Raw genomic sequence first — 25,741 nt, forward strand, 5'->3', positions numbered from 1 at the left:
GCATTGTTTGCCAGTTTTTGCAGGTGATGAAACTGGTGTTCAGAAAGGTGCACCTCAGGGGTGTCTGGGTGGCTCAGTTGGCTAAGCGCTCGACTCTTGATTTCAGCTCAGGTCATGTTCTCGCCTTTTGTGAGTTCAAGTCCTGCACTGGGCTCCGGGCTCCGCAATGACAGTGCGTTGCAGAGCCTGCTTGGGATTCCGTCTCTCCCTCTCTCTCTGCCCTCCATCCCCCCTTCGCTCAAAATAAATAAACAAAATTCAAGAAAAAAAAGAACCTCCTTTGTTGGTGTTTCAGTCAACAAGGCATAGAAGTCAGATTTACGTGGAAATCTGCCTGGTTACAAAGCCTTTCTATTTGAAAGTCTATCACTAGGTCATTTGAGAGGTTATATGTTGTTTCAAAATATTTTTAAGATGGGTTATCTAATTGCCAAAGGGTAGTCCTTGTGGGAAGTGGGCAATATATCTTTGTCCTTTTCCAGCCTGACAAGTTTACCTGAGGCAGCAATCATGCTTGATTTGTTTATTATTGTATACTTCTTTAGGATCTAGCATGTACCCAATGAATATTAATTGAATGAATGAATCCTAGTCCCAATTCAGCTTCTGCAGCTACAGAAAGGCAGTGTGGCATTCTGGGAGTGCATTGACTTTGGGGCGGTGGTCAGTGGTTCAAGACCTCACTTTACTACTGTTTACCAAATATACTTAAATAATTTTTCACCTCTCAAGGCCTTGGTACCTTGTTCCATAAAATAAAAAATACCTAAACCTGTTGTTCCTAGCACCCAGAATTGTAGTTGTGAGGGTTAATTCCATTCAAGAAATATTTTCTGAGCTCTTGCTCTGATGGGATCAGGTTCCAAGCATGGACAATGATTACAAATGATTGAATCTGTGAAGAAAACTATCTTTATACAAATAAAAGTCAAGGGGGCTGATCTTATACCCAGGGCATCATCAGCTTAATATTGAGAAAATCTCACCCCCAAGACCTGACAGAGTTCCCTACTGGATTTTTTCCCCCTGTTGAAAAATTGCGCACATTCTTTTTCTCATGACATTTCATCTAAATCAAGTTGTCAGGAAGGTGTAATTTCTTCTAGGTGTGCGTATGAAAATAGATAGGCTGCTTTTTCCTTGGGGTCATTAGCACTTACCTATTTTCTGGATCCCTGGTTTGCTGAAAGCAACAATGGATGACATTCACAACCAGAATGACTGGCTGAATGTGTTCCCTGGGATATCACAGTTTTGTCCCTTGGCTTCTTCCGGTGTGGTTGGTAATTTTATCCTTGGCCTTAGCACAATTTTTCTCCTGAAATTGCCCATATTCTTGCTTTTAAGATTGGGACTTATCTGGAAATCAGTGCTAAACACAAACCCAGGGATTGTGTCTGGTACAGCTCAAATATTCACAATTAAAAGAGAATTTGGTAATTATTTAGTGAAATTTTCTCATTTTACAGATTAGGAAACCTAGACCCATTTATCCATCCATCCATCCATCCATCCATCCACCATTTATTTCAGCATTAATTCAACCCATATTTCACGAACCCCTTCCATATGCCAGGTACTGGAGATAAAACATTGAATGAATTCGGGGGTGGGGGCGTCAATCTTTAATAAGAATTAATGTTAGAACAACAACAGTAGCAACAACGACTTGTTGGGTACTCCATATGGTCCAGATGGTACTTTCTCATGCCTTATATTGTTTGATTCTCATAAGTACATATGAGATAGGTACCATTATTATTTCTATTTTACAAATGGTAAATCTGAAACTGAGGGACAGTAAGCAATATGCCAACCATCACATAATTAGTAATGGAGTGAGCATTGCAAGTCGACTCTCAGTCCCAACCCAAACTTCCTACATTACACAGTGAAGTCTGGTGGTCCAAAGAAGTGACGTGGTTGCCCAGGGGATCATAGAGCAGCTTATTCAAAGAGTCAGTGGCTTCAGAATCAAATTACCACCGTGTACATGTAAGCATGTGTGTTTATGCTTATATTTTCCTTAAACATTGCACTTTCCAGTCAGTTAAGAATGTGGCACTTGGTGCCCACGCTAAGAAAGTCAATAATCTTATTTTTCCTCTATAGAAACTGTTGAACTATTCAGTGTTCCTTTGCGTGCGAGGGGAGTGAGAAGGAGCAAAGTTTGAAGTACGTTGAGGTGGCAACACAATTTCTAAATATTTCTGCAAAGAAATCCTGTGGGAGTAGAAAATTCTTTTGTGGACTGCTGGAGGGCACATGTGGAGCCACCCTTGAGGAATGATTACCCTGAAAATTGCAGCCCCATCCATATCTGGGCAATCACAAGGCAAATCATTAACCTATCAATTTATAATCACCTAGGAAAACATGGGGTACTTTATCAAAGGCATAAATCATCTAGAGCGCTGGTTCTCAAACTTGAATATGCATATGCATCGGCAAGGCTTTGTTAAATTCAGATTTTTATTCAGGAGGTCTCAGGTAGGGTTTGCAATTCTGCATTTCGAAGAAGCTACCAGAAGCTGCTGCTGGTGGTGTTGCTTGTCGATGGACGGACCACACTTTGACAAGTGAGGCTTGTAAATCGATACGGTTTCCTATTTGAAAGCAGATGATGATCTTTCTTAATCTCAATAAGGTTTTTTATTGTGTAAATAATATTTTCAACTATAAGCTGAAACGTTATGATCTTGCTCGTTGGGTGAATGATTCTTTTGAACACCATTCCCAAAAGGTAGTTGTCAATTTGTAAGCAAACCAGAGGTGCATTCAAGTGGCATTTCAGAGAGCGGGCCTTAGACGGGAGTCAAACCATTGTAGGCTCCAAGCACGGAAGTGAGACAATGTAAACATAACATATACCTGTGGCAAAGAAAAAGGAAATTTCCGAATGACCTTGGCAAGTCATTGACATGACCTTGACAAGCTAGGTAAAACTCAAAATGAAGACGTACAAAATAGGACGCTTAAAGCCAGAAAATCAAAATACCTAAGATGTGGTAAAAGGGGGAAGTATCAAAGGAAAGATCTAAAGCACACACTGCATCACAAGCTGTAGATGAATCAGCAAGAAGATGCTACAGTGGGATAGAAATGAAAGTACTAGGATACTGTAAAATTTTAAAGTACTCTATTCACAAGAGCTTGCTCTATATTATTAGGATTTTACGCATTGCCTTTTAAAGGAGATACAGACAAATTGGAGAAGATTTAAAAAGTCGCAACCTCACATAGTTCTGGGCCAGAAGAATTTCCTCCATTCCAGAGAGTCGTCAACTCAACCCTCTTTGCTCAGGTGGTTTATTCCCTTCCTCTGGTCATTTACAATGGTACATGCAACTGAGTTACACAAAAGTACCTATCCAACAGGAGCCACTGTTGAACTCGTTGGCTCACCTGTAGAGTATGCACCTCTGAAACCAAGTTATATAAACTAGTAAGTTTTCTACTGCAACAGTGCAAAGATGTAATAATATGTTGAGCCTAATAAAAAATAACATTGGCATTTGTAGAATGGCCTCATTACACAGGGACTCACAAGATGGGCTCAATGTCTCCAACAGAATGAGCCTGGGAGCAAATCCCTTTCTGTCAACCGACAGACACTCGACATTCATTTTCAACTTGGAGGAAGAAACACATGAGTCAATAGAGGTCCATTTGGACATCTGGGAATTTATGGGTAAAACCAAAACTCATGAAAGATGTTAGAGCCTTTGTTAATACTTCTTGTTTTCAATTTGTTTCAGTCTGATTTAGGGTTGTTGGGGTACGATCTTCCGGCAGCGATGACCTTATAGGTAAGATCTTAATGACTGAGTTGATTTAACTTGATTTTAGGCAGCAGGTGTTGATTTCGTGCTTCTCCTTCCCATATAGTTGGGGGTTTCTGTGGGTTCTGCATGGGTTTAAAATTTCTATCCTTGGGTAAAATTAGCTGTGTTTCAGGGAAACCAGTCATGCAAGTAACATATTCACTTACCGAAGAAAATCCATCCATCCATCCATCCATCCAGTCAGTCAGTCATCTGAAGGAAAATTTTATATATATATATATATATATATATATATATATATATATATAGTTTTTGTTCTTCAACAGAAAGAACACGTTTCCATCCATATCTCTTTAACAGTGTAGTTTCTTCCTTCCTGCTCAGCCAAGCATCATTTTTTTCCTGTCTAGAGGGAAATAAAAGCACCCATGGACAGATCTATCCATGGGGCACACACTTGCTCTGTTAGGCTCAGGAGTAGATCTAGAAAACTGGCTGGACCAGAGCTTCAAATGTTTTCATTTCCCTGAAAGACTAAAGACAGTGGATGAATAGATAAATAAACATTCCTTCTTGTCTTCAGTAAGTCACTTACTGTGCTGGGAGCTTGCATTTGTCTTTCCTTATTTAGTACTTTCAAGATCCATGAGGACCTTGATATTATTCTCTTCATTTTATTGAGAAGAATGTTGAGATCTATAGAGAAGCTATACATTGCTCAAGACCATATAATGACAAAACTTAGATGCTCATGTGGTCTTATTTAATGTTTCCTATCCTTCCCCTTCCTCCCTCCCTTGCTTCCTTCCTTCCTTCTTTCCTTCCTACTATCCTTCCTTCCTTCCTTCCTTCCTTCCTTCCTTCCTTCCTTCTTTCCTTCCTTCCTTCTTTCCTTCCTTCCTTCCTTCCTTCCTTCCTTCCTTCCTTCCTTCCCTCCTTCCTTCCCTCCTTTCCTCCCAGCAGTTATTGAGTTCTGTTACACGATAGACTCTTTTAATTGGTGAAATACAGAGCTGTACTTTCCCCTTTAGGAATATAACTCTAGTGCTAAGGACAACCATTATCATACTATCTTAAGTGCTCTTGTACCAGTGTGCTGATATTGCACTAGGAATCCAGAGGAGGAGTAGCTTATTGTTTCATCTGTGCAAAAGGGAATCAGGAAGGTTTTGTCGAAGGATTGATATTTGTGTTGAATCTTGCAAGTTGAGTTACTGTTTGTAGACTGAAGGTAAAGAAGCAGGTGGGATTAGGATTTGGCAGGGAATTTAATGTTGGAGAAAGGAGAGAGGCTTGAAACATGACTGAAATTGGTTGAAGTTGCTGGTAGTTTCACATGGCTAGAAATTAGGGTGCAGAGGTGGGCCGACTCCAGGCAAAGGGGCCTCTTGGGGGCAACATTATGGATATCAGCTTTCAGGACAGTGTTTCCCAAACTTGAATAATGTACGTTCCACTTCTAAAGGGAAAAATAAAAATCCCTATTATTCTGGTTATTCTTTGCCGATGCCCCCACACCCGTGTCTACCCTTCTTTGCCTTGCTCTGTGGGCCAGAAGGTTGTTCTCAATGGATTGCACTATCCGGGTTTGCTTTCCCGCTGCTTCTAGATGGTTGGGACAGTGGGGAGGCACTGGAGAGTGGTGGGAAGAGGAAACAGGTATTATTCCCCTACTTCCTCCCTGCTTCAGGCCATGTTCTGGAAGCAGTTCAGTTTCTGTAGGCTATTTCTCCAGTCAAGCACCCGCCTTCCAGATGTTTTACCTTCTTCTGCTCTCCGGTGGGCCTCTCTTTGACCCTCAGCCCAGTCTTGCTGGTTCTTGGATTCCTTACCAACCTTCGTTGGGTCCCTCAGCCCTGCTCATACCCCTTCATTCAATTCTTATCAGTTAAATCCTTCCACAAGTGCCAGCTCTTTCCTGTTGGGACCCTAACTGATTCACCCATCTATCCTCAATATTGACTAAAATATTGTTTATTATAACATAGCTTTTTATGTGCAAGCATATTAAGGAATACAGTCTTCGTAGCTCTAATCAAACTGAAAAAAATTGGAAGAAATGCCTAAACGCACACAAAACTCCGAAAGCCAATAAAATAAAAATTAACAACAGAGTTCAATATGGTGCACGAGGTCGTTTGTCTAAATTGCAGTCATATGAGGTACTGACCACCACTGCTCAGGCTTTTTTGTGTGGGTCATACTTCTATTACCATATGCCGTGCGGTGACTCACTTTCTACTATCCTCTCTGTGCCAGCTACTGGGAAATCTTCATTCACACAGTGAACATTGAGGTCATTTGACTTTCACTTTGAAAGAAAGCAAAACATATGTATTTGGCTGGCCTGTGCCCTTTTCTCATTAACTTTCAGTATTAAACAAGTATAAGTTGTCACCATCGCTGTTGTAAACACAAACACAAACACTCGATTGCTTGGCTGTGTTCCATTAGGAGGCCAGCATCCTGGTGACCCAGAAAATGCCTGTGTTCATTTTTATATTATCAGAAATGAAAAGATACATTAGAAACATCCCTAATGTTATTGAATTATGTCTGAAGACCCCCAGGTGTCAGATACCTGGGTTCAAATGGGGCGCCACTAAAGGTCAAGAGACAGGGCACCAACAGGATCAGATTTGCATAATGGTGTGGACAGGGGGATCCTGGAAGTAGGGGGACAGGCAGGAAGTCATCCAGTCCATGGTTCCTTCTAGTGAATCTCAGCTATAATTTTTATTTTATTGATTATTTTATTTATTGTATGCTTACGTATTTATTTTGAGAGAGACAGACACAGCATGAGTGAGGAGGGACAGAGAGAGAGAGACAGAGAGACAGAGAGACAGAGAAAGACAGAGAGAATCCCAAGCGCTTTCCGCACTGTCTGTGCAGAGCCCGACATAGGGCTCGAATTCAGGAAACTGGAAGATCGTGACCTGAGCTGAAACCAAGGGTCAGACACTTAATGGACCGAACCACCCAGGCACCCCTCAGCTATAATTTTTAATGTGATTGAGTGAAAACTGTAATATTTTATCCTCTCTCCCCACAACCTCACCCCAATTTCCAAGTGAGGAGGATTACTGCCAATGAGGGGGCAGGAACTTGAGGACTGATGATTGGGATACACTCTGAACTAAGCAAGACTTAATCTCTCAAAAATGGGGGTTGCCTGAGTGGCTCAGCCAGTTTAGTCTCCGACTCTTGATTTCGGCACAGGTCATGATCTCACAGTTCATGGGATCGAGCCCTGTGCTGGGCTCTGTGCTGACGGTGCGGAGCCTACTTGGATATTCTCTCTCTCTCTCTCTTCCTCCCTCTGCCCCCCCCCCCACCTCCTCTCTCTGTCTCAAAATTAAATAAATAGACATTTTAAAAAATCTCTCAAAAGTGGGAAGCTATAGACCAAAAGGTAATGATCAGAGAGAACGACGGGTAAAGGCAGAGATTGAGTCATCGACAAGGCAGTAGGGAAAACACTCCACAGCATTCAGACAGCCTGCGCCTTGGAAGACTCATTCATTTCTCTTATATATAAAATGGAGAAGGAGGATTGAACCAGAGGATCTTTGAAATGTGGCTGTAGCCCTGTCACCCAAGTTTCAGTTAAAAAATAAAAGATGATGCAGGCTTTTGTGTGTGAGCAGGTGTGCTTACCAGGAGGTTCTCTCTAAATTAACCTTTGAATTGGTTCCCAAACAAACCAGGGCTACTTAGAAATTTCAGTCTTCTCTGCACTGGGAGTGTTGCGACTCCTCTCTCCACACTTGCCTTTTCTTGGCTGCACAGTGAAAGCACTTCAGAAGGAAGTGAGGAGTTCAAGCCTGTAGAGGAGGTCAGAATGCATGGAATCCCGAAATAGCTCTCTGAGCAGCAAAGCCGTCCTCGGCATCTCCTTCCTGGGGTGGCCCAAGAGGGAAGGAAGGTCTAGTGAACCCCCACTTGTTGGGGTGACCATGTTGAAAAGGGGGAACGCACTTTCCTGTTTTCCAGTTCTAGAAAGGAGAGAACAGTTTGCTGCCTCTCCCCACACCAGAGAAATGTTAAAGAAGTCACTTCCAATCCCTCTGTCCATTCCCTCTGTCCCCACGGCAGGAGGAGTTGTAGCCGAAACCAAATGTTTAAGTTTGGAGGTCCACTGGGTCGTCTATTCTAGCGCGTGGAATTCTGTATCTTGAAGGTAGAAATCAGTCCAACAGAATCCTTTCCCCCCGATAATGGTCTTCTGGGCTTAGGTCCCGTGCATGCTCTCATTTTCCATGTCTTCAAGGTAGGCCCACCTGGACAAGGGGTAGGTATAAGGGGAGAAATAGAATGTTGCATTTTGACCTCAACAAAAAAGAAAAAAGCTGTATTGGACAGCGGGGTTTACCCCAAACCTTACATTGTGGGGGCTCTGAGGTACTTTGGCAGATTAATAAGGAGGATACTCAGTTCTCAGTTTGCTGGTGATCAGTATGTGTGTTCAGGTCTCCAGAGGGAACAAGGTGAAGGGTAGAATTAAGAGACTTCACAGCCCTAACACATGTCATTTTCCATTTCCCTGGATGGATCCCCGCCCTTACTCCCCATCTGTCAGGCGCTACCATTTGGGACTGAGTATATCCCCAAGCCCTCCATGCAATGCCTTGGGTGTACTGAGTGCCATAGAATCGTCTAGGCCCCCCAGGCACGGGCAATCGATGCTACTCTGGGCTCACAGGTGCCGCAGAGGCCCTTACCAAGCAGAGTTTGGATCGGCTGAGCATTGCTAGCTGTCTGCTGCTACCTCTTCTAGGAGAAAAAAGAAATCTATTATTGCTCTGCCTGATCTGCTCCCGGATGGAGAGCTAGCAATTACCATTCGCCAGGTGGCCCTAAGCTTTTTCTTTGCTTTTAGGGGTAGAAGCAACCGACTGAAGTGTTAAGCTCATTAAATCTACCCCATGTGGCATGGGCATGTTACGGGTCTTTTTCTACTTGCTTTCAGGGGGCAGACTTCTCCCCCACCCCTCTGCAGTGCTCAGATAGGATTAACTAGCTCCTTGGCCCTGCACACAGTTGTTTTCCTGGACCCTAGCTCATTCTGACTGCTGCCGACGTGAGCCACGCAGTCAGTCTCCCGGCCACACTCCTGGTGCCCTGTGCCCGTCAGTAGGAGGGGATTAACTTGTGCTTTTCCAAATTATCAAACCCTCCTGAGGGGCAGGTGAGGCAGGTGAGGCAGGTGGTGAGTTCCGTTTCCCACGTTTCAGAACTATTTTATTTTAACTTAACCCAGTTGGCATATATGCAAATACATCCAGGGCATTCTATAATAGCTCCTTGTGTTGGTTGTCAGGAACAGAAAACCCCCCCGCCCCCCGTTGTTACATTCATCATGTGTTCGACCCCTAACTCTTCAGACAGTACTCTTGAGAGTCTTCATATAGCCCCTTACTTGGGGTATTTTTTTCGTTTCTTTTTCTAAACTTCCTCCCTCCTCTGTTTCTCCGATCCCGCTATCAGAGGAAATCGTTAAAATGATAAATATGGTCTCCTATTTTTCCTGTGTTCTCTGTGCCTGCCATCTTTCTGTCTCTCTCTTTTATCTCTCTACCTATGAATGTCTACACTCGCACACATCCACACACACATACTAAAAACAGCTGTTCAGGCGTTAAGCTTTCTGGTTTGTCATTGGAAGACTCTAGTCCGCTGAAGAGTGAGGGCTAGATCTATTTCCAACTACCTATCTATTCAATGTCAAGCATTCCCCACTTCCAGGTTGGGAAAACGGAGAACCCATGATGAAGCTACCCTGTGTCTTGTGCCTTCCCTGTGTGCCAGGCACTGTGTTGACTGCCTTGTGTGATTTCTGTTCTTACTCCTCATGACTCTATGACAGCATTGCTGGTATTATTTCCATTATGCAGAGACAACAAGATTCAGGGCAACCTGCCCTGAAGTCACAGGGTTGGCAAGTGGTTGGGCAAAGACTCAGCTCTAGAGGTCAGCCTGCATGGCCCATGCTCTGCAGTATGGTTGTTGACTGCATCTTGACTTGATTATAATCCCTGGGATAAACATAGATTTTATTTATTTTATTTTATTTTATTTTATTTTATTTTATTTTATTTCATTTCATTTCATTTCATTTCATTTCATTTCATTTCATCTTATCTTATCTTATCTTATATTATTTTATTTCACTTTACTTTTTATTCTTAGAGCAGGGAGCTACAGTCTCTCATTTCTGGTCACTCTAAGCTCAGTGGGTGAGCCTAGAACTAAAACTTATCTGTGGCAAACAGTTTCTCAAGTGTAGGGGAAGAAACGAAAATAAAGAAAGGCCTCGCTCAAACGCATGCTTGCTTGCACCAGGAGCATTTACTTGAAGCTAAATCACAAAAATCCCATTTTTCCTTTTACAGATGTAATTGTCACATATGTTCAGCATGAAGTCGTAATGAAGGCCCAGAACAGATGGTGCAGACTTAAATGACATGCACGATGTTTGCGCATAACGGGGCTGTTGCTGCCCTTGAAGGCACGGTGCGGTGGGGCTCTGCAGAGGGGCCCCGAGGCTGGCCTGCTTGCCTGGGGGCTGGGAGGGCGGAGGTTGCTGGGCACGGGGCCATATTTAGCTGAACCGTAGAGTAGGGTTTGGTGCTAGAGGGTCCCTGTACCTTCTTGGCATCCTAGGAAATAACCTAGTGGCCAGGGGGTCGCAATTCATTTATCTGGTCAGAATTAGTTCAGGCAGCATCTTGGAGGAGACAGGCAGGGACTGGACTTAACTATCAGAGATCTCTGACTGGGGCTCTTTCCTGTCTGTCCTACCTAGGGCTCCTCCATCAGGTCCTGTGGGCTTGGCCCTTCTGCTCTTTATTTTATTTTTATTTATTTAAGTTTTTGAGAGAGAGAGAGAGAGAGAGAGAGAGAGAGAGAGAGAGAATCTTAAGCACGCTTCGTGCTCAGCTTGGAGCCCGAGATGGGGCTCGATCCCACGACCCTGGGATCAAAAACTGAGCCGAAATCGAGAATCTGATCCTTGACCACCCAGGCGTCCCTGCTCTTTCTTTTCTACCCAGGGCTGTGGGGGGGAGGGGCAGTGACATTGGTGATCTAATGTATTCATTCATGCTAATATCATGGAGGAGGGTCACACGTTGCCACATGTTGCCTCTCAATCCATACATGTCTCCAATTATGTGTAGCTGCGTTCAGTGGGTTTCACTCCAAGTGGGAGGCACCAGATTTGAATTGAGGTCCATTTGATTCATCTAATACAGTCCTGTGAGGTCCTGTGAATCATCTAATACAGACTATCGTTGGTGTTAAGTCCTGTTCAACATTAAATCTGTAATCCTTTTCTCTCAGAATGGCAGTGATTTCTTCTTGGAGCTTTGGAAAAGTGACCATCTGAGAGAGACAGTGACCGTGCAGTGCGGGGGCGGGTGTGGGGGGAGCTTGAGTCTTGACGAACTAGAACTTTCTCTGGCTGGAGACTGCCCCGAGGGCGGATCCTCAAAGCACAGGGCACACATCACCGAGCACAGCCACTTCCGGATGAGCTCTCTGAGTTCCTCCATGGTCCCCTTCTCCCCTTCCAGCTGCCTCTGCATGACTGTCTCCTGGGCTTCGAGAAAGGCACGTTACAATTCTCTCCACGTTGTCACCTTCCTATTCAGGTAGGATGTGTGCAAGCTGGTGAGAGAAAAGCAGAATCCGGAGAGTGGGCTATAACAACAGAGTTCACTTCCTTGGGCTTCTTTTAAAACCAGAAGTCCTTTTGCAGGGAGGGATTTTACAAAATCGAATGAGCAGATGACTCTCTTTTCTCCCACCTGCCAGTCCTGAGCACCTGAAAGAAGAAAGGAGGTAGTAAATTGTGTGTGCTTGTTGCTAAGGTTGTAGTCATTGATAAATTGTAGGCCTTTTATTTATGTAAGATGTGCCTCACAGACTTCAAATTATTAGGCTGTCGTATCAATGAGAAGGAAAGAGACCTTGGTCCTCGTTATTTTTGGAGGTTATTAGAAGAATTTGTAATAACGTAAACTTTCTGGAAAGAGGCAGCCGTCTCACCTTTAATATGTATAAGAGCCTGACTACGCTCGATGCAGTGGGCTGGATGTTAGGGTCCATGGGTTCTACCGTTGGCCGCACCATCTCAGAAAAGTCACCACCGCTTGAGAGCTGATCTCGACGTGGTTGAGAAAACCTGGTCAAAAGCCTTTTGTAACATTTTTTTTAAGTTTATTCATTTTTGAGACAGAGAGAGACAGAGCGTGAGCAGGGGAGGGGCAGAGAGAGAGGGAGACACAGAATCTGAAGCAGGCTCCAGGCTCTGAGCTGTCAGCACAGATCCCGATGCGGGGCTCGAACTCACAGACTGTGAGATCATGACCTGAGCCGAAGTCGGACGCTTAACCTACTGAGCCACCCAGGTGCCCCTATATATTTTTGAATATAAAGATGAACCTGATGAATGAGTAGGTGCCCCGGGTGCTTAGTGAGGAAATGGTGATGGATTCTCTCCAAAGCATCCACAGGCACATGATCAGGAATGAGCATTGGTGTGTGGCTTGCCTGGATCAAGCCATCTCTTTTGAGTACTCCGTACTCCCTTCCCTTGTCTCTGTCCCTTTGCTAAGTAGCCTTATCGATTCCAGTCCCCCCAGTATCATCTCCAATACCCCCCACTATCCTTTGTTGCTTTCTCCTCATCCTCCAGACCTGCTTCCAAGGTGGCATCTAATCAGCTCATTCATGTCAAGGATGTCTACACAGCTTAATATGCACTCTTCCCAGGTGCGTTTGACGATTTTTAAAGGGCTTTAAGTCAAAGAATTCACTTTAAGCATTAATAGGCCGGTGAACTGTATTCAGATAGCAAAGTTGCCTGGGAGACCTTTCCGTGTGTTCTGCTCCTCGTGTTGGTCTTGAGAGCATCCCATGGGTAGGAAAAGGAGCCATTGTGAATAGTGCACCTGTGAAGTGAGCTCAGTATTGTAGTAGCAATTTACTGGGTGTAAGCCCAGGCGGGGGGGAGCACTTCCGTTGCTAGTTAAATTTAGGGTGTCAATACGGTACCTTTCTATTCTCCCAAGTTCAGGACCATTTGAACAATAGATACAACAGAGATCAGAGATGAAGTTCCAGAATGTCTCCAGAATGTGTGGAGGTGAAACCATTTGGAGACTGTAACGTTAGATTTATCACCAAAGGTACTTGCTAAAACTTTACCCTTAACCTCCAGTCTTTGCCCCAGCTGCCCAGGACGGGCATGATCCAGTGAGGGGAGAGAGTAGGTGGACAGATGCATTTCTCTAGTGTAAGAACTTCCGCGTTGGAACACGAGTCAGGGGATGGATATTGCTCGTCCACACTGCAGCTTGTCCAGGTGACCTCGGCCTCTAATCTGTTATATTCTATATAGAGTGCACACGACCTTAACGCCAGAATTGTCCACATGGGCTTCTACAGAAATTGTCATGTTAGGAAAATAATTAAGATCAGCATGGGGAATATTAAATAGTATGGGGAAATAAGTTTGGGAAAATCCGTGGGCTTTTTGCAGGATTTATCAGAACCCTCAGTGTATAAATACACAGGTTTCCCCACACTAATGTGCCTTTTTTTCCTGGAACATCAAACACCCCTCAATAAATGCTATCTTAAGCTAAATGTGGAGGAGGGGTTTTTGTTATTCTTTAAATCAGCAAACCATCCAAAGAGGCTAAGAACTCTACTAACAGAATGAAAGTCAAGGTAAATTAGCTAAATTGTCCCTGTTTCACGTGGGGGGAAAGCCTGAGACCCACACCTTTTGCTATAGTCCTGCTGTATCAAAAAGATATTTACATAGGCATATGCAATGCAAAACCTTGCTTATAGCTTTGAACTGTGTATATACAAATGTGTGAATGTACATACTCACGTACACACACGCACACACACACACACACATGCTCACATGTGGTTTTCTGATGACGAATGGGTGATTTTTATTTTCTGCTAGTTTTGTTTTTTTTTAACCTGATGTCCCGTGTGAATTTCAATTGTTTCCTTTTGTGACTTGGGGCATTTTTACTAATTTGATGACATTCTAGATGATCTCGGTACATGGAGGCAGATCAATGGAGTGGTTTCTGCGACTGTTGGAGAAAGAACCTCCTTCTGTGTTCACATTGGCTACAGCTCCTCTGCAAAGAGTTGCAGTTTGATTCTAAACTCGAATGGAATGTTAAGGTAACTGGCTCCGGCATGATACTTGGGAATTTCTGTGAGAGGCTCCGGCTGGGGCCAGGAGGGAATTGAACCCTGGTGAACTCTCCAAGAGCCCTGAGGTTATGACAGCTTCCCTGTGACAGTTGCCTCAAGTCAGAGACCAGCATCCTTCATAATTGATTTTTCTCTTGTTACCAAACTTCCTGTTCTTGCGCTAAGTTGTTGTTGCCCCCCCCCCCCCCATGAAACTTGTGTGTCTTTTTAGCTAGAAATCTAAGAGATTGGGAGACGTGGTGATCTAGAAAAGGAGGAGTGCATATCCTGGCCGTCCTTCTGAGCACCATTCAAATGCTGCTTCTTATTACAGTTCCTGTACTTAAGGACAGTGTCACACTTCTGCGGCCACGTAGTCACAGTTGCGATGCCACTTCCATTATAAACCCCTGTTTTCAGGTGCTCATGACAGCCTTGAGGGAAAAATCACTCGTTGGGCTGAAATTTCTCATATCCGTTCTCACCTCCGAGGTGAAATTCTTGTTCTGAAGTCTGGCAGAAAGCTCTGTACCTGTGACAGTGTGGGGCCTTTCAGAAGACCCATGGGCGTGGGGGTTGGAGATTTTACAGAAGTGACATCTGGGGAACTCAGGGCCCTCATCTGTCTGATACCTGGGAGTTGGGGCTCCAAGATCACTTTGTGGACCCTGCCTTCCTGTGATAAGGTGATTTTGCAAGTCACGTGATTTCTCCGATTCCTGAGTGTTGAAGAGAATTCCTTAATCCTAGAAGCAAGCAGGTGAGCTAATTCTGCAGGAAAACTTGGCTTTGACCTTACCACATCGGTCTGGACACCCTTGTCTAAGCAGAGCCTAGTTTGCCAGTATAGTTGGACCTGGTTGTCACTTTCCTCTGAGTTTGGACTCATCCACCTTTGTCAGCCTAGAAGTCCTTTCCTGCCCTCTTCTACCAAAAGCCTAATTTTCTATAAAATCTAATTCCTCTGTCATCTTCTCTGTGAGGCTCACCTTGTCATCTCAGGCAAATCTTTTTTTGCTAAATTTTTTTTTTAATTTTTAAAAATTTTTTGAGAGAGAGAGGGAGTGGGGGAGGTCCAGGGAGAGAGGGGGACAGAGCGCTTGAAGCAGGTTCAGAGCTGACAGCAGAGAACCCCATGTGGGGCTTGAACTCACGAACCATGAGATCACCACCTGAACAGAAGATTCAGGTTCACCTGAACACCACCTACTGACCCACCCAGGCGCCCAGGCAAATTCCTTCTTACTCTGTATTCTTACAGCATGTTATGTGTACCACTCATGTTTTGCCCGTTTATCCTTCCTCAGTTATGTGTATTCATATGTCTTCTGCTCATGGCCCTCCCTCCCATTAGCTTACAAACTTCCTGAGGGTAAGGACTCTTAAATTTTTGCAAACATTGCAATGCCTCATGCATAATCGCTACTCAATAAATGTTTCTTAGATCAATTCGGTTCATTATCACCATTGACGGAACATCAGCCATATTGCAGCTCTCTGCAAAATGGTGGTATTTGAGATTTTGAACAACAAAAACTGAAATTGATGTAATTCTTGCCCTATGCAAATATGTGATTTGAGATGTTTAGCAAGGAGACAGCCAAATGGAAAAAAAAAACCATATTTAAAATATAAAGCTAACCAACTAACATGGGATCTGATGGTAGAGTTTCAACACCAGACCTTCCATGGGTGATGACTTTGTGAGTGGAGGGGGTAGGATAGATTTGTGGTTGAGAAAGAACGTGTGGGAAGGTATTTTTCTGGACCACCTGCTTCACTAAGTTCATGGGAAGATTTTTTTCAAAAGCTATCAGTGGAGGATCATCCAAACCATTTTCTGTGATAGTTTCCAAATTGTTCCCGAAATAAATCAACTTGAAGTTAGGCTGATGGCAAAAACTAGTCTTTTTAGTGACAATTTACCTCAAGAGGGCTCGTGTTCTTTATTTTTTTTAATGTTTATTTATTTTTGAGACAGAGAGAGACAGAGCATGAACGGGGGCGGGACAGAGAGAGAGGGAGACACAGAATGGGAAGCAGGCTCCAGGCTCTGAGCTGTCAGCACAGAGCCCGACGCGGGGCTCGAACTCACAGACCGTGAGATCATGACCCGAGCGGCCGACTGAGCCACGCAGGTGCCCCAGGGCTTGTGTTCTTTAAAACGGACCCACATTGTCCCCTCATTCCTGCAAGATTACTGAAAAGTGAAGATAACTCAAAATACAACGCGTATCTAAAAGCGAGGCTTAATAAAATATCTTCCCTCCCGCAACCTCAGCATCTCCATTATTAATGTCTCCCCACCAATTGATCGCAGATGTTCCTTGTCTTTTTCTGTGTGTCTCTGTTGTATTGAATTTGAGGTTTGTTCTGCTGAGGAGACCCAGCCTGACAGGGAGGATGTGGAAAAATGATCAGAGCCAGCACTCACTCCTTAATTCTGTCTGCTGTGCTGCTCCTTTGAATGACACTGGGAGCCAGCACAGAGACGAGCCATTGTATGCTCCTGTCTCCGTGCAATTGTTACGTCTGTTACCCTATTACGGAACAAGCTATCTCTTTGGATAGAGTGCCCCTCTGGTCAATTTTCAAATGCATTTGGATGTTGGGAGATCTTCTCAGCTTCTGTGATGAAATCCGACTCAGGATTTAAAAGCAGGCATTCTGCACATCGGGGTAATTAGCTAAGGCTTATCCCACTGTATCCCCAATCCCCGTCGACCTATTTTAGGTGTAATGTTTCAAGAGTTGCGATACAAAGGTGGAAACAGGGTCAGTCAGCAGCGTTTTGCCACCTTCTCATTCCCCGCTTCCCCTCCCCGTGTTTCCACATTCAATGCCTAACCATCCCACTTGGAAGTTTAACTGAGTTCCACGCTCCTTTTGTAAGAGGTAAGCTTGGCCCTAGAACTCCAGTATAGGGAGCGCGGAGACCCAGGGAATCAGAGAGGTTCGGGCTCACCTTGAAGGCATCGAAGGCACCCATTGCGTGACCTTGAAAATGTTAGGTGTCTCCACTCAAAGGAGTCTTAAGAAAAAATCCGATCTCCACTGGTGCTGTGACTACGCTGAAAGCCTGCCCTCACTTTCTTTCTCTGCTCTCTCTCTCTCTCTCTCTCTCACCCACGCACCCACGCACACGCACTCATTCACACACTGCACACGCATGTGCAGAGGAAAAAACAGGGGAAGGAAAAGAAGTAAAAAATAAATGCAACGCGATGTCTGAACACCCAGATAAAACACAGCCCTTCCATTTTGCCTTTAACTCCAGAAGGGGAAGAAAGAAACAAGTGACCCCACCAATTATACAATTATGAAACAGGGCAAAAGGGCCTGTAAATGGCCCCAGCGAGTTGTTCTTTACATAAGAAAGTTTTACCATTGTGTGGCAAGCACTCCTTCTTTTCCTTCCTTCCACTTTTTTGACCTCTGCCGTTATCTCTAGATTTATCAGCAATACTAGATGGCTTTTTCACATCAGTAAGCACCATCCAAAATATAACAATCAGAAAGAATCAGAGAAAATAAATCAATGTCCACAAACAACCGACCAATTTTGGCAAGTACAATTTATTCATAAAAGCTACAGTTCACTGGGGATTCTCTCGTCTTGCATCCACAATGCCCTTGATTCAGATGCCAGCTTGGTGAGCGCCAGGTGGCAGCCAAGATGGGAAGTCACGCATTGTTCCATCCGGTTTGCTTTGTTCCCCTAATGCCTCTGGTCTCCCTCTTTTTAATCTCAGAGGCACGCTTTATTCTAGAAATTCTATAGGATTGTTATCCTAACTAATTGAAGATAGAAATTAAAGTTGAGCCGGCCTTGTGTTTTGTTTTTGTTTTTGTTTTTGTTTTGCAGGGGTTGGAGTGCGGAGGGAGGGTGTTGTAAAAAGGGGGCCTCCTGGTCCTGTCGATAGGCTCACTGCTCTGAGAATTTCTGATGCTTTCTCCTCATCTTGGGTATCATTGCCCCTCAGAGGTCATAATCATGCACCGGCAGAAACCATCTTGGCAAAGAGACTTCCATATTTCAGCTCTATATTCTATTTAGGATTAATTGCATACTCCCCCCCCCCCCGCCCCCCACCACTGGGGGGTCTGTGTTGCCCAGCCAACGCTACATGTATTTTGTCTTAGATCCCTTCTTTCGTGTGTTTCAGTTTACATTTACATTCCTAAGCATTTCTCTTCCTCTCTTTATGAAAGCCTGCTTATGTCTGAGGTGCAAGGGGGAAGCTAAATGCTTTGCTTTCCAGCCAGGGCCAAGAGAAAGGGGAAGGGGACGAAAGGGAACATAGACGTGGGTGGGAGAAGAGAATGGAAAATATATCAAACAAAAGCACTCTTAGAGCTGTAAACAAGGGCTCCTAGACCTGAAAACACAGAGTAAATAATTCCACTGACAATAATTAATTAACAATAATAGTTTGCACTCAGAGCTCAGCTTCCATCCGGTAACCTCAGAGCACTTCACAAACCACACTTAATTAAGGCTCTCGGCCCCCTGTGGAGGGGAAGCGGGTATTAATAGCACCCTTTCTCCTGCGTGGAAACAAAGGCACGGTGGATGGAGTTCACGGCTCGCCCAGCGGCCTGCTCCTCTGGAAACGCTGGTCAGTGGGGAAGAGAGGAGCCTTCAGTCAGGTTAACAGGGTCCAGGTCCGTGTCACCCAAAGTGGCAGGGGGTGACCTGCCTCGGTGACCGGTGTGTACCGTTGGTAATTAGTTGCCAACCCGACACACACCTGCTGTCCCTGTGGTTCACGCATCTTGTCCTCACCTAGGCTGGCTACCTGGCTTGCAGCCTCTTATCTGGTCCAAGCACAGGAAATCTCAGCTTCCCGCTCCCAGAGCAAGCTGGGAGGTGAACTCTCCTGCACAGACAGTATTTAATTTGTGATGGCTTGATGAGGTTAGTCACCTTGCTCCTTACCTCTGTGTTCTCCTGGCCACGTGGCCGCCAGACTTACTTTCTGCTGCTACTTTGTCATGGGGGCTGACGGAGAGGGACCCGGGGGGAACAGAGGAGAGACCCCCACGTCTGTCTGGGTGGTGCTGTCCTGCCCTTTCCCCCCCCCGCTCGTCCTCCTGGTAGCCCTCGGCTGGCAGCTGCTGCTGTGCTCCCCCCACCCCCGCCCGGGCCCCCCAGATGGAAGGAGGAAAGATTAGCTCTCCCTGCATCTCGTGCCAGGGCTGCGTGGTGGATTAGGTTGGCAGAGAGACCCGAATAGCTCCATCTTCGGGAGCAGAAAGATCCTTCTCAAGGTCACTCTGCAACATACATATGTTTCTGAGTTGCTCGGGAAAGCTGCCTTCCTGGTCCACTCAGATCCTGGATCCTGACTTAGAAGAATCCTAAATGCTGCTGGTGTTGGCATTGCTTTTTGGGCCAAGCATTTTGCAAAACACGCCCCTTGTCAATTTCCCCACAATGAAATTTTAAGTTATTATTAATCCTTTGAATACTTATTTTGTAGGGAAATGTATAATTACAAAGAGCTATTAAAAATTCAGTAATGAGCTTATACAGGTATACATTTACTTATAACAATATCAAATACACTTGAAATTAAAAAAAACGGTAGGTGTATTTACAAAACACTCATTTTTTTTTTTTTTTTTTTTTTTTTTTTTTTAGGTGAGAGACGACACTCAATGTATGGTCAAATTTGAAACTGCCCGCCATAATCCACATCCTTCAAGGACCTTTGGCACATGGGTTGGAGATTTTTGTTTTATCTTGTGAGATATATAAAAGTTGGGGTGACTAAGCCTTTGGGAATTCCCAGAAATAGACATAACATGTTCCTGGATGCTTAGACCATTTGGCTGGATTTTGAATACCAGAAGCGGACTGGCCCTTTCTTTCAGAGGAGCATGAAAACTGTGGAGGGGCACCTGGGTGACTCATTCGGTTGAGCGTCCAACTTCGGCTCAGGTCATGATCTCGCAGTCCGTGGGTTTGAGTCCCGCATCTGGCTCTGTGCTGACAGCTCAGAGCCTGGGGCCTGCTTTGGCTTCTGTGTCTCCCTCTCTTTCTGCCTTTCCCCCACTCCTGTTCTGTCTCTCTCTCAAAAATAAACACTTAAAAACATTAAAAAAAAAAACAAGCAGTGCACATGAGCCCATTTGGGAAAATGCCTTGAGCCTTCAGGGAATACCTCTTCTATAGGTTTCTACCATTACTCTAGGATTCCTCTGCATGCCTTTTTTCCCCTGGAGTATATCAAAGCATCTTGTAAAAAATGATCACAATAAGGATCACAGAAGCTATGCAAAACACAACCATGGTGGATCTACAACATATCAGAGGACGGTGTAATTCTTTTCTTTTTTGAATTAGAATTCTTCTGAGGCAGGGTGGCTTGGTTAAGTGTCCGACTTCGGCTCAGGTCATGATCTCACGGTTCGTGAGTTCAAGCCCCGCATCGGGCTCTGTGCTGACAGCTCGGAGCCTGGAGCTGCTTTGGATTCTGTGTCCCCTCTCTCTCTGCCCCTCCCCCCCATCTCTTTCAAAAATAAACGTTAAAAATTTTTTTTGAATTAGAATTCTTCTTCCCATGCGCTCTCAAGGTCTAGGAGGTCAACACAGAGGGCTAAGGAGGATTCAGGGCTCAGAAAAATTATTGGAAAGAGAACAGATTGTTGTACAGACCAAGCATAGCTTGATGCCACTCATGGTGAGCATTTATTGGGCTCCTGCTATGTCGATATATTTACAGAGATTCAATAACAAGGTACATGAAAAATGTATACAGCACTGATACTGTTACCTATTTTCTGCACAATTGTGAAGGGTCGTTATACTCATCCCTATCTTGGAGAAAATTCGGGTGTAAGGTGTGACCTGCTCAAAGTCACGTTCTGGCGAATGGCAGAGCTGGAGTCCAACGCAGCTACGACTCAATATTAGGAGCTCAGGCTGTGGCTCCGTGTATCTGTTGGGAGGCTCACTGTTTCCCAAGAATAACTTGGAAAACTTAACTTGCCGCACAACTGTGAGGGCTCTCAGTACCTGGTGGCCCCCACTGCGGACGGCTGGCTGCCCTACGTGCAGTGGGATGTGAACTCACGGAAGGTTCTGCCACCCGCGAAAAAGAGTGATGCCTTGTGGAGAGTCTCTCCGCAGAGCTGGAGCTGTGTGGTGGGATCAGAGATGCTAGTTTTGTCTTTAAAGGAAAAATCCGTGAACCCAGAGCCAAGAGTTTGAGTCGCAGATGTACCAATGTTCTCCCCCAAACCCCAGTTTTCCTCCATGTGACTTGATGGTTCATTCAGTCATCACATAATGTTTGAGTCTCAACCTTGAACCAGGCACAGTGTTGGGGTGGGGGTGCTATTCTCTACCCTTTAGGAACTCTGGTGGTAGATGAATTAAAAAAGGGGATAATAATGCAGTGTAACAAGTGGAATAATAGAGACCTGGAAAACATCTGTGGATGCCTGGTGGAATTAAGGAAGTGTTCACAGAAGAGGTGACATTTGAATAAGGTCTCAAATACCTGCGAGTTGGCGAGAGGAAGGATTCAATGCAAATTAACCGCCGTGTGTGCGCGTGCGCATTTGTATTCCTTCCCTGTATCAGTTAATAGTGCCAGGCTTCGGGGATACGACTGTGAATGGGACAAATATCCCACCCCTAAGATGCTTAGTCTGATTAGGGAGACAGGTCACTGCCATATGGAATATTAAACGTTGTAATGAGCACATATAGAAGGAGCTCCAACTCAGCCTGGGGCAGGGGAAGAATTTCAAGCCGAGAAGACAGGATGGGAGTTTGGAAGGGCACCACACGCCCCAGTGCACTGTCTATGGGCAAAATGGTAATGCTGGAGAATGGTATAAAGGGTCATACGTGCCTAGCTAAAAATTTGGATTTTTATCCTGAGACAATGGAGAATTTTTTTTGGGGGGGGGGGAGGGATTTCCTGTGAAATTGGAAATAAGAGCCTGGGAGAGAGAGTACCGGTGGTAGACCTCCGTGCAAGTTCTTATGATGGGGGCAGCTGGTGGGTGGGCAGAGTGAGAGGAGCTGATCTAGAAGATGGCCCTGAATGAGAAAAGACAGTTTATAGATGAGGTTTGGGGGCAGAAGAAGGATTCGGGGGGTAAGGCAGAGTGAGAATGAGATCTAGTTTTCCCGACACCAACACTGCAGCTTGGAAAAGATCTGGTGGAAAGATGGAGAGTTCACCTCTGGACATATTTGATGAGGTGCTTGCTACATATTCAGTAGACGTGTCTGCTTGGTCAGGTAGGGGTCGATGACCACGCCTCCGGGGAAAGGCAGGAGCTGCCTGGGTTTGTGGGTGCACCTGTAGTGATGGCAATGCGCATGGAGGTCCGAGGGTACCTCCCCAGGGAAGGGAACACTTGGGGCCGATGCTGACACCGATGGGCTATTGCGGAGATTGAAAGGGAAAGCCAGAGAGCTATGGGGAAGACAGGAATGAACGAGATCCTGGAGGCTGAGAGACGATGGGTGCGGGGAAAGCAGCCTGTGCTGCGGAGCAGGAGGGAGAGGAAAGGTGAACCACTGGGCTGGTAATGGGGGGACCATTGGTAGATCCAAGAGGGCCTGGCATCTCCCGCGTGCACTTCATGAGGCTGCTCCGTGCCTGTGAAGCAAGAGACTGTGAGCTGCTAGACGAATGTCAAGTATGCGTCCCCTGCCTGCACCTCCTCCCGTTCCCTTTCTCCACCCCCAAACACTCGTCAACACTACTTCCAGCTGCCAACCCCATTTGTTTCTTATTAGCTTCTCTTCCTCCAGGAAGCCTTCCCAGATTCTCAGCAATGGAAACCGCTCCTTGGCCCCGTCCTACCACAAACCCAAGGCTGGGTAAAATGTTCCTCCTCTGGTCTTTCATCACACCTTGTGCATCTCTGTATCCTCAAGGATCCACCTGTACCATCCATTATCTGTTTATAACATGTCCATTTAGTGTCCCTCAGGTGTGTCTGTTTATGAGGACGAGTCATGTCTGACGCAATCCCCTCATTGCAGCTGAGTGCCTGACACTTAATAGAGCCTCGATAAAACGTGGTTGAACATGAATGAACAAATAGGAGGCAGACACTCAGGTGTCTGTTTTCTTTTTCTAGAAACCAGAGCACTCAACCTCTCAGCACAACAGCTTTCGGCCACTCACCTAAGAAGCAAAGCAGTTGGTGGGGAGCTGTGACCAGACCAGCTGACAGTGCTAATTAAAACATCCAACCCATGTGTATGCAAGTCCAGAAACAGCGTGTCAGGGAAGATAACTCCTGATCCGAACTCATCCCCAGAGCTTTTCCTGAGCCCAGCTGTTGAGAGGCAATCCGCAGCACGGCCACTTGATAAAATTATTTCTGTTTGGTGAGTGTGGGTGGGCGTGCCGGTGTGTGAAAACCAGGACGGTCGGGGCAGGAGCTGATGGGAAATCAAATCATGGAAGCTTCAGGAATGAAAGCACGGTGGAAAAAAAAATCCTTAGGGACCTCATCAAGTTTGGGGTTAGAGAGCAGGACAGGGGAAGAAATATCTGATCGTTATACTTCCCTTACACTACCTGACTTTCATGTTCAATGCAGCATCGAGCCACAGACACAAATTCATAGGCACAAACCTTAGACGAATTATCTCGGCAGCCCTCGAAGCTTTAGAGCTGGTGCTTAATGCCTTCCAGTTACCAGATTCAACACAGAGCGACACTATATGTTTACTGGGGGCAGAGAGTTGTCTTCTAGAATCTGCAATGCTGTTCACAGGAAACGTGTTACTTGCGGGTGAAAGGAGATGTGGGTCCTTGTCCCAGCTCTGTCACACACTGGCTGTGTGATCCTGTGCAAATCACTTGGCTTCTCTGAGCCTTTGTTGCCTGTTCTTGAAATTAGGGTCTCCGGACTATCAGATCTCTGGAGTTTCTTCTTACACTATGATGATGCAACTGTACTCTCCTGATTTTGTAGACCAGGATCGGGCTAAGTTCAGGTTCACGCAGAGGGGGTGAGTCAGTCCCTGGCTTATCGGCAGGGATGCTCTCTCTCAGGCTATTGGTTTAAGGTTTTTATTTATTTTTGAGAGAGAGAGAGAGAGAGGGCACAAGTGGGGGAGGGGCAGAGAGAGAGGGAGACACAGAATCTGAAGCAGCCTCCAGGCTCCGAGCTGTCAACACAGAGCCTGACACGGGGCTCGAACCCACGAACCGTGAGATTGTGACCTGAGACGAAGTCAGACGCTTAAACGATTGAGCCCCTCAGGCGTCCCCCAGACTACCAGTTTAGATCGCTCTCCTCCGCTTAGACTCAGCCCCCCGTTTTTGTCATGTGCATACATCCCCGATGTGTTGTTTATTGAGCTCTCCTCCATCTTCCTTCTCCTGGCCTTTTAAGAATTCCCCCCTCTTTCTTGGTCTGGCTTTGGGCAATGCAGCTGGGCAGTTGTGAGCATCTAGTCAGGTGACTGCCTGGCCCCGTCCTGGAAAACGTACAAAGAAGAGAAAAAGAAAAATGGAAGTTGGGTGCGTTTATGCCAATGCCTTCTCCTGGAACTCACACAGCTCTCTGCAGCTGCATGCAAACTGGGCCAGGACTACCATCCAAAGTGCCTCCTGGAAGTGCCCGCAATACTATTCGATCACAGTGTCAGGCCTGGAAGAGTTCACCTTTCTGCTCTCAGGCTCTGTGCTGCTGTCTTCAGGCTGAGTTGGCCAATGGGGATGCCACAGACTTCTCTGTTATTGGCTGGGGTGGCACTCCATTCTTTTTCGCTACAGAGGGGTGGCCAGAGTTTCCAGGGAGCTGGAAAGAATGGAAATGCCTCCTGCTCGGACTGCCCTAGGCAGGGCCTTAATTTTACGCGTGCTTCTTTCCAGGTTCTCGATTGCTATCACTCCCACAGTTCAGCCTTCTTTGTCCGTGTTCGAGCGAGTCAGCCCAGGACCGATAAATCACGGGAGTCCACAGTTTTGTTCTACGGCCTCCTCGATTCATTTAACTATTTATGAAACGCCTACTATGTGCGGCCCTTCTGCTAGATGCCAGGAATACAGAAATGGACAAACTCTGGCACACGATATTTTGAAGCTAGCGGGAGAAAGTCAAATAAAAAGAGAAGTTGTAATCAGAGATATGAAATGGCCAGTTGTTGTTGGAGCAGGGGAAGATAATGACCAGCATTCTCGGGAAATCAGGCAAGTTTCTTATTGGCGGAATTTTTAGAAAACGGCGAGTGGCGAAGTTGGCCGGGGGGCAGGGGGAAGATTGCCCGGACAAAGCCTGCTTGGCTGTTAAAGGGCAGCGCTTGGATACCGGTGAGAAGCTCCCTATGGCTGCAGCAAGAGGTGTGAGGGGTGCAGAGCCGGAGATGAGGCGGGTACGATATTGGCAGGACCCGCTTCCACACAGTGAGGTGCCACCTGAGAGGGGACAAGGGGAGGGGAAAGATCGGTCCCTGAGATGGCATGGGCCAGCACGAGCCAGACACTCTGCACGCGCCATCTCCTCCGACCCACCCCTGTGACGACGTACGCATCCCAGGGCGAGTTGCTGAGCCAGGCCAAGCTTTTAAGAATCATAGTAAAAGAGAGAGAGAGAGAGAGAGAGAAAATGGGGAGGGGGGGCCACCTGGGTGGCTCAGTCGGTTGGGCATCTGACTTCAGCTCAGGTCATGATCTCACGGTTTGGTTCGTGAGTTCAAGCCCCGAGTGGGGCTCTGTGCTGACAGTTCAGAGCCTGGA

General features: G+C 45.8%; 1 long non-coding RNA gene across 1 annotated transcript; it reads left to right on the forward strand.

Moving 5' to 3' along the window:
- Positions 1-21,585: 21,585 nt before the first annotated feature.
- On the forward strand, positions 21,586-25,132 carry LOC102901683. The gene is made up of 3 exons (XR_002145455.3): positions 21,586-21,844; positions 23,127-23,379; positions 24,878-25,132. It is a non-coding gene; the product is annotated as an uncharacterized LOC102901683 (long non-coding RNA).
- The last annotated feature ends 609 nt before the right edge of the window (positions 25,133-25,741 follow it).

The sequence above is a fragment of the Felis catus genome, chromosome D1 (assembly GCF_018350175.1).
Source record: "Felis catus isolate Fca126 chromosome D1, F.catus_Fca126_mat1.0, whole genome shotgun sequence".
Taxonomy (NCBI): Eukaryota; Metazoa; Chordata; class Mammalia; order Carnivora; family Felidae; genus Felis; species Felis catus.